A 9,990-nucleotide genomic window follows, 5' to 3' on the forward strand; every position below is an offset into this window, starting at 1 on the left:
GTCATCTGAAGACAGTGCTTTAGTTGACCACAAAAATCCATTCAGACTTTAACCATTGCAACCTGCAACCGCATACAAGTATGTTTATGCCATCGTAAAGTTAGTGTGTGTCTTCTCAGTCACATACTTGGCAGTAGATTAATACCTCATTTCCAAACACAAAATGTGTACCATTTATATTTCGTACTTTAACATATAGTGAACACGGACACAGATAGACAATGAGTCATATTAAACAAACGTACGTATTAAAAGATGTACTACGGTCGCCTTCAGATATCAGACGATACCAACCAGCTAATATTACCACGAAGCTAAAATAAAAGTGGCTCAATCCCTCACCTGAAGTCTGTCCAAAGAGTATTATTACACACACACACACACACACACACACACACACACACACACACACACACACACACACACACACACACACACACACACACACACACACACACACACACACACCAGTCAGCCTCGTGTCTCACCCGAACATGCTCCTCTATTCCCAGCAACACTGTTTATCTGATTACTGTCCAACATACTTAACTGCCAGACAGTTGTAAATTATTCTAGTGTGCACCTCAAAATACAACCTAAATTCTCAACAATTTACTCTTACTGGTCATGTCCAGATGACCACCGCCACACAGTCCCCATCTTTAAGTTTTTGGGGGGATATTTTGTTTGGTAAGGCAAAAATAATGAATATCATTTAGATTTATTTGAGTTACCGATGGTTAAATCCACCCATCCATTTTATCTCTTATCCTCACAATTGTTAATGTGGGTGCTGGAGCCGATTCTATAGCTGTCTTCAAACAGTAGGCGGGGGACACCCTAAACCGGTTGCAAGCCAATCAGAGGGCATACTGAAACTAACAACCATTGGCACTCACACTCACATATAAGTACAATTTAGAGTGCTTAATCAGTCTGCCGTTCATGATTTTGAAATGTGGGAGCGAGCCAGAGTATCCAGAGAAAACCTACGCAAACATGCAAACTCCACACATCGAGGCCAGAGCTGGAATTTAACCTGTTACCTCTGCACTGTGAGGTCTACGTGCAAACCACTGGTTCACCGGACCACCCCGTGGCTAAATTCTATGGCAAAATGTAGCTTTGACACGTGTTTATAAATGTAATTTTTTGCGACGAGAAGAATTTGTTCAAAAGTGAACGTTTTGCGTTCACATTGTTAAACCTCCTTGACAATCAACGGCCTAGGTGTGTGAGAGTATTTTGAAAAAGACAAGCATGACATGAAATGAAAGCAAACTCGGTTTGAGACAATACTGAAGAACACATTGCAAACTACATAGTGTGTCATTATCTTTATCTAATATATTTTCTCATGCCTTGTCGACAACGCTCTAAATTCAAAGTATGATCTGGCCAAGCAGACGTTTGACCTTTTCCCATGGTGTTAGAATGAAGCGCTTAAGATGCTTTCTAAAGTTCACTCTTTCACCATGTAATAGATTATCAGTAACCCTATTTTAACAGCTTCAAAAAAAGCATCCACACACTCTTTGATGTTGCCATTTGTTCCTCGAGGCAAAGCAGTCCAAATGGCCAAAGAAGAATTTGCTTGGGGTAGTATGAAAATAATTATTTTGCCCACCCATCGGTTTCACCAAGCGCCAATGTGTAACACATTACTGCAGACTCAATTAGAATTCCTCAAAGTTTCAAACCAATTTCACTTGGTCAAATCGTAACAGAAATGGAATGCCAATGAAAAAAATCAACATATCGTGTTTATTCCAAGCATGTGATAAAAATGTAAAACAATTCTCATATCACTACATTTCAACTCAATTTCAAGAGAACTGGATTCAGAAATGGATGAAATGGTCCTTTGTGACTTAGCTACTTAGTTCAAGATTAATTTCATCTACTGATAACAAAGAACAGGAATGATGTTATGAAATTTTTTGGGGTTTCCGCGGAACGTCTTAAGACATTTATGGATACGAGCCTGAGCACTCTTAAAAACCAGGACGTGGACAGCCACTACTGGTGCTTCAGTCAGCTCCACTGTTGAATTTTTATGCTGCGCCTCTGTTTGTCCTGCGCTGTATGCATGAGCCGAGCTCTTCCTGGAGCCATTGTTTCAACAAAATGAAGTGATTCATCAATACATCAAAGACCCTGCCAACATTTTGACACACCGGTAGTACCAGAGCCGTGATGTCTGCATGAACAGCAAATACCGGAATGGTAGGACAGGGGAATTAAGTTAGACACTTTCTTCTCCCACCCAGTCGTTGGATAGAAAAGGACACATAGTTGTGACATATCCTGACTTCTCTTAGTTCTGTATGAAAGTCAAAAGTGGTGTGATATCACGTTTTGTTCGGGCTTGAATATCCTCCACACTCTTTTCTGATGAATACGTATCTATGCTAGGCAAAAAATGTATGGCAGATTAGATTAGGTTAGCTTTGCCTTTATTAGTCTCACACTGTAGATATTTACATTTCACAGCAGCAAAGTGAGCAGAGTTAAGATCATGTGGAATGGTCGCGGCTTGGAATTGAAGCGGATTTATGTGGGACAGGAGATGTGAGACAATCTTTTTTTTTTTCAATGGATGCTGCAGCTTTGTGTTTGCTTTTGAAAGCTACTTCATTTGTAGCAGACGTGCATGTTCCACCATGACGTCTCTGATCCTCCACTCTTTCATCTAGAACTGCTTCATGTAACAAAAACCGTGTAGAAAAACAGTAAACAGTAACCCAAATAGAACTGTATGGTGCCTCCATTTTTCATGATACTAGTACAGCGTGTTCTACCGGAGACAAATTCCTTGTGTGTTCTACATACTTGGCAATAAAGATTCCAATTCTGAAAGTGCTTAAGATTGAATGACTGTCTATGTCCTTTGTGTTGTGTCACATTATTTGTTTATTTTTGGTTTGTTTTTGACTTCAAGATGGCGCTGTGTGGGTGGCTGCCTTTACAACAGCTAGTTTATTTTGTTTTTGCTGCTGTGAAACGTAAATTTCTCCACTGTGAGAAGGTTCATTCTAATCTGATAAAACTATGTAACACCATCTTGTCAAAACCAGGTAAGGTAAGCAGGGCTGCAATTTTAGCAAAGATTACATGAGCTAACCGTGCTATTAGCATTCGTCATTGATAGTCAACACATTTGCTAACATTTAGCTATATCAGAAACATTGGTGCAGGGTATGTGTGCTTTTGATAATGTGGTCACTGCATGTGCCACATCAGAATCAGAATCATCTTTATTGCCAAGTATGTAGAACACACAAAGAATTTGTTTCCGGTCGAACACGCTGTTCAAAGAGTTAATGGCTTGGGGGAAGAAGCTGTTTAAATGTCTGCTGGATTTGGTGTGCATGGATCGGTAGCGCCTGCCTGAGGGGAGTAGCTGGAAAAGGTGGTGGGCAGGGTACGGAGGGTCCAATAGGATTTTCTGCGTGGCAATTCAATCCTTACATTTATTCAAGTGTAGTTTAAATGTTTATTGGCAGCTTGGTGACAAAGTGTGTGAGTAGAAATACTCTTTTTTTTTTTTCTTCACAACCTGGTTAAGAAATAGAAGCCCCTATTTGCTGCAATGCCTTATTTTACTGTTGATGTTGCATATCAAGCAGAGTGGGTGGTCACAGTCTTGTAATTCTTAATCCATTGTGTATTTTGACTGAAATCTCATTTTGGTTGGACACTTTGGAAGTGTTTTGAATGCAAAATGTCTCCTTTAAACCACGAGATAACCCGATAAGTCGGAAACGCAGAAAAACAAACCCAAATGCTACACTGCATGCACATACTGTAATCATTTCGCCTTCCAGGAGGTCTTCAGCTATTCCAGGCAATCAACATGGTAAACGAATGCCATTGAGTCTGGCCCTCCTTACTTCACGTGGCACCAGTTGCATGAAGCGGCTGATAACGTTAACTCATAATACAGCTAAAAATGGAAATCAGCGGCATGCATTCGCACAATCATCAGGACACTGAATGACCACAGAGCTAAATTTAAGTGTGTTTAATTCAATGTACTCTTCCTCGTCAGCATGCAGAAACAAACGGAGCGTGCTTTTGGAGCGCTGTTTGTCTGTGCAGATCCAGAGAGCTCCTCTGGCCTCCTGTCATGTCTGACTGCGTCTATTTGAGGAGTCGCGGCCATAAATCATAGCTCAAGGTACGGTTGCATTAAGACGCCCGAGGGAACAGTACAATGTTGTTCGGAACGTCGCACGTGCTGCTGCAACTCCAGCACACTTCTGCATTTGTCAACTCGTGTTAACTCAATTTGGCCAACACTGTGGTCACGTATTTGGATTCATGTTTGATTATATTACGTCATTACCATACCTGTCAACCAGTTGTATTTTGTTGTATTCTGTACGATTTTTGCACATTTTTAAGATTTGTACGACATACTCACTTCATCAGCTCAAATGGATTTCATTTTAATGAGTGCCACAAACAGGGAAAAAGTACAGACATTTTTAATGAGATCTATTTCTATAAATCCATGCAAGTGTTTATTTTTTCAAATGGCTACTTGTACAGCATTCCTAGGAAATCACAACGTCCTCTCATTGAACAGCTACAGTATTTTTAAACAGACCCAAAATGCTACACATGTGGTCCTCACAAGCACCACGTTGGTAACCCCTGATTCAGAGTCTTCAATTAAGCCTAATGCACATTTTGGAATACTCTACAAGAAAATGAGAACCTGCAGGAAAGCACAGGTAGAATTGGCAAATTCCACTAAGATAGACTGATGCCAAAATTTGAACTATGAACAAGCTAACAACGCACCAGGTCAGCACCCAAGAACAGGTTACACCAGGGGTGGGCAAACTTTTTGACTCGCGGGCCGCATTGGGTTCTAAAATTTGACAGAAGGGCCGGGCCAGGAGCATTTGGAGGGAGTGTTTGGGCCGGAACAAGTTATGTCCATAATTTATAAAATCACTTCAAATGACTTCGACTGAGCGTATTTTACAAAGATTCCACAGCATATAGCTATAGTTTACGTTTTAAGACTTGCGCTGAATATATGAAGTCTTGTTTTCGAGTTGATGACGATCCCCATGTGACGTCACGTTTGGACCGCCCCTGACCGAGAAAGCGACATACAATGCATTTTGGGTACTTTGTTTAGTCTGAAAACTTCGTGTTAATCCGTGTTGATGGCGAAATTAGAAGGAAAACACATAAATAACGCCATGGTGAATCGTTGTGTGTTGCACCAAGACAACTATTTGATATTCGCTGACACAAATTCCCAGCTGACAAATCAGCCCATTTCCAACGGAGCTTGGGCGCAATCTTCTGCTTTTTCTGGGTGCTACATTGCTGTCATTGACGGCTCGAATTGATATGGGAGGACTCCTAGAATCAATTGCAAACATTTATGCTTTCCTCTTCAGAAGAACAAGAACAAGAAAACATCTTCTCCGAATCTGAAGCCATTGTTTTGATTCTCGAGCAAGGCACGACGTCTTGGCGTGACGTCACGAACAAGGGGGTGGGACCTTCTGAAACTGGCCATTTCCGGATTCATTTTGAAGTCATTTTTATTGGTGTTTTTCATTTAACTAAAAATATCAGCCTGCCTGATTTGGGTATTTTAGATGCTATAAAACGTTTTTCTGATGTCAGTGGGAAACAAAAACAAAAAATGGTGCCGGTTGTCCTTTAAATGTAGTATGTACAAACCTCATAGCACAGTAAAAACACTACAACCCAATTTATTAACTGTGTTTCAAATGTGAAAAATATCCCTGATCAGTTAATAAATTTGTCTCAAGGAATATGCAAGATATGGCATTTACAGACTATTTCGCAGATACTTGGAGGAGGAAATGGAAATAGATTAAAATAACATATGCACTGTGATTTATCAAGATTGCGTCTGTTTTTAATAAGTTTTCATTGAAGGGGCAAAGTTAAAGAAATCAACATTTATTGAAAAATGGAATCACTTTCAACATTCAAAACATATTATTACACAACGAAATATTCAAGCTCAATAATACCTACTTGTGTTAAATTCCGCCAAATCATAGATGGTTTGTCCTGACCGCGCGCTCAACAAACTCCTCACTGACGCTCTCGCCTTCACGCGCTAACAATACACGTGTACCGTCGCCGAGCACACAGACATCGGCAACCTGCAGTTGAAATTTGCATACTCGGCTCGGCAGCCAATCAGAAGCCTGCTTCTTTCTTCCGGACTTTCGCAAGCGTTACAAAGTCGTGCAATTGCATGTCATTTTCCAAAATAGATGCACAGAACCTCAAACTAGAAGAAAGATTCAAAAGAAGCTAACAACATATGTGACGCTACAAAACGTAAATTTACATTAAACCGTGACTGTAAAGTGTACGTGAGACTTATGAAAGGGGCTTAGTGGCTCGTAGGAATCAATGCAAACGTTGCATTGTGCACCACAATGACAATCGACTACTGTAGCAAAATTTACAGCCATGCGCATTTGCCGTAAATTAAGCAAGGTAGCATTTGTAGTCGGTGCATTCTTGATTTAAAAAAAAACTTTATACTTTGTGACAATGTTTCTGAATGGGATTGGTCTCATTTTGCTTCAAGTTGGGAAAAATGGGGCAGGCAACTTTTCAGTTATCTGCCCTGTTGTTCGCTAGCTTTTTGTCATGAGTTTTAGACACTGTTTGTACTATAATTTGGGCAAGTTCGGCGGGCCGGATTGAAAAGCCTAACGGGCCGTATGTGGCCCGCGGGCCGTAGTTTGCCCATGCCTGGGTTACACTGTATAATCACAGATAATCACATTAAGAAAAAGTGTTTTAATCTGAATGCCATTTCAAATCTGTCAGTGCCAATATCACTCGGGGTACTTGAACGTATCAAAATGTAAACCAATTCTCTATTTCCAAGGGTTGCTAGGGTGTAAAAATACCGCACTGCCTGCACCGATGACCTGATAAAACCAACACACAATCCTGAGGTCACCAAAACAAAGGCTCATAGTGGTGGTTTCTTTTGCGTCGCACCCTTTTCCCATCTTACTGTGTAAACACACAAACACCAGAAATAATGAATATATTGTGCCGTGTACAATATTGAAGTCCACAATAAACATGAAGATTGAATATACAGTAAAGTCTCGTTATATCGATATTGGTTATATCGATAGTACTGGTTATTACAATACTATTTCTATGAACGCAAGGAGAAAATTTACATGCCGCAGGATCGGATATATTGATAGTCCGGTTATATCGATATTTTTCCGACTCTCGAGAATATCGATATAACGAGACTTTACTGTACTTTGCAAAGTTCTGCAGGATCATGCTGTTACCGTTTTGGTACTAAATATATTTTTATATTTGCTTCTCTCTCCAAGAATTCCGTCATCAGCCAAGTGCCACTAGATCATCAAAGTTGTTGACGTGCGTTTTAAGTACAGTATATGATATTAGCTGGCATTTGTACAGAAAGCCAAATCAGATTTTTAGGATGCCATCTCTGAATATGTAACACACTGCATACATTGACCCATTAACAGTATTTCAGCAACCAACACATGAGTCAATAGAAGTAGATGAGGCGTTTGAGGTGGGTGGTGGTCACATTTGAAGAGTGAAACTCTCCGAGAGAAAACGAGCTTATTATCATTTCATTTCCAAAGAACCAAATAATTTGTTTCCAAGCGACATCATACAATATTTTAAAAAAAGGAACGGAATGTTAGAATGGGGTTGGTTTTAGGACATATTTGCGCTTACGTTGAAGTTGGCTGAAGATGATAAACAAAACAACGTTCTTACGTTGACGTTGAAACCCAAAAAACAAACAAGTAAAACTCCCAACATTCAGCGGGTGTCGCGCACTGAATTTAACACAAATGTGAAACATTAACTTCAAACATAAGCATACATAGTTTAAGTAATAACGAGACTAGCATCACTGATCAACGTAACACGTATGTGGAATTTATAATTCATGCGCGTAGAGCAAGTAGCCAATCGATACATAAAATTTCCCAATGTATGTTAATAAAGTCTCCGACTCTTGCTTACCTTCTGACTTTTCTCCTGGGCCGGGCCGTCACACAGACTGGTCATGCCTCTAGTCTAGTGGAAAGCAAGGAATGTTTTACGGGGATCCGGAAAAGGGGGCGAGGAGGGGGGGAGACTCCCATTCCCTTTAAAAAAGTTCAACAGAAGTGTCGTTGATGAGAGAGGGGGCACATTTCCGACTTGGAATTTCACAATAAAACATTTGAAACGCCAAAAGCAAAAATAAATAAAAATAAACAAATGTTTACAATACACAAATTTTCACAAAAAGTTGGTGCCGTGAGCATAGCTGCCTTTACAGCAGCTCCTATATTTTGTTCTTCTACTTTTTCCTTTACTTTTCCTTTCATGATATTGTTGCTGTAAATCAGAGGTCTCAAACTCAATTTACCCGGGGGCCGCTAGAGGCAGAGTCTGGGTGAGGCTGGGCCGCATCATGATTTCCACAAGAAAAGCACAGATAAAACATTCCAATGTTCTCAAAATCTTTATTTTTAACACACAAAAAAATGAATTAAATAAATAAATGGTAAAATGAATAAAAAATAAATTAACCAGTTATAAATAAACAAAATAATTATAATGATCATAAGGCAGATACAGACGACTGAGAAAACCACAGGAAAACTAATACATGGCTTCTCTTGCCTACTTGTTCAGCTTCACACACAAGTTTCATTCGTATCAATCATTCGGGCCGCACTAACATTAATCTTTCATATCAAGGCGGGCCGCAAAATATTTTTTCAGGGGCCGCAGTTGGCCCACGGGCCGCAGTTTGAGACCCCTGCTGTAAATAAGAGAATGTCTCCATTGTGAGACGAATAAAGGTTTTTTTTTAAAAATCTCATCTTCATCTTTAATTTCAGCACTTTAAAATATTGTGAACAGTCAATGTTCACATTGTTTGGTTCGCTGTCACCTTCTCTATTGTTTTAAAATGTTTTTATTGATGATATACAATGAAAACTGATTTGGCGATACGACACATGCCACATTGAGAACTGGTCAGTACGCCTGGCTCACATTTGTGAGCTGCATGGTTTGAAACTCTTCAAGGTGTGTCGTTGTCGAGAATGTGTATTTTACGTTTCTAAAGGGTCTCAAAAATGTTTAAATTAATCACTGGTGTAAACTTCTTAATGTCGATGCATTCTAAAAAACATCAAAAAAGACATTCATCATATGAAATAGTATACTTACAACTACAGTTGATATAGTATTCTAACATATGACCAAACCATAGTGCTTCTAGTGATTGTGCCCATTACGATAACATGATTTACCCCCTAATTGAATACACACCTTGTCTCAGTCTGCTGTAGCAGTATTGCGGTTCAAAAATGTTGATGAACAATGCTCGAAATTGTTCTAAGCAGATGTATTAAAAAATACAAAATACTTTATTCTCTTTATAGCTGCTGATTGTAGTATATGTAATTATTTTTCTGATTGCAGCTTTGTTTTGTTAGTCTACTCTAACTGTCATTCTGAGCAACCAATCCAGTGATGGAGAAATGCTGTTGTATCAACTAAAATTTCTAAAATTTCAGTGAAAATACTTTGCATCCCTACCACATACTGTTTTTTCCAAGGCCGAACGTTGCATTACTGTTACCGGTGCAGCAGAGGGTGCTGCTGCGTTTTGTTTACAGTCCTGAGCCCGACTTCGTTACTCATTCGTCTCTAGTATTAATTGTAATATATTCACAAAGTGTGTTCCTGTGAGTTAAAAATCGTTATAATCACAATAAAATTATTATTAAAAACAAACGGATGCAACAAAGTGAAGATAAATCGTTGTAGTTACTGACGAACGTGGAAAGATGGAGAAGCATCTGGTTTCCCTGTTGTTCTGGTAATTGAAATCATTAGTAAAAACATGAACATGTTTTTTGAGTTGACCTTGTTTAGCCGTTTAGATTAACGTAA

At 39.4% G+C, this 9,990-nt stretch overlaps 1 protein-coding gene across 2 annotated transcripts in view; it reads right to left on the bottom strand.

Annotated features, from left to right (window-relative positions):
• The window catches only part of kank3 (KN motif and ankyrin repeat domains 3), a 35,101-nt gene extending 26,918 nt beyond the window's left edge, over window positions 1–8,183 (bottom strand). For both annotated transcript variants that reach the window (XM_089000352.1, XM_089000350.1), the window contains exon 1: window positions 8,059–8,183. The gene's annotated coding sequence lies outside the window, so the exon portion shown is untranslated. The remainder of the gene's footprint in view (window positions 1–8,058) is intronic.
• Between the last annotated feature and the right edge of the window lie 1,807 nt (window positions 8,184–9,990).

Source organism: Hippocampus bargibanti, linkage group LG07 (genome assembly GCF_051943395.1).
Source record: "Hippocampus bargibanti isolate YZ-2025 linkage group LG07, ASM5194339v1, whole genome shotgun sequence".
Lineage (NCBI taxonomy): Eukaryota > Metazoa > Chordata > Actinopteri > Syngnathiformes > Syngnathidae > Hippocampus > Hippocampus bargibanti.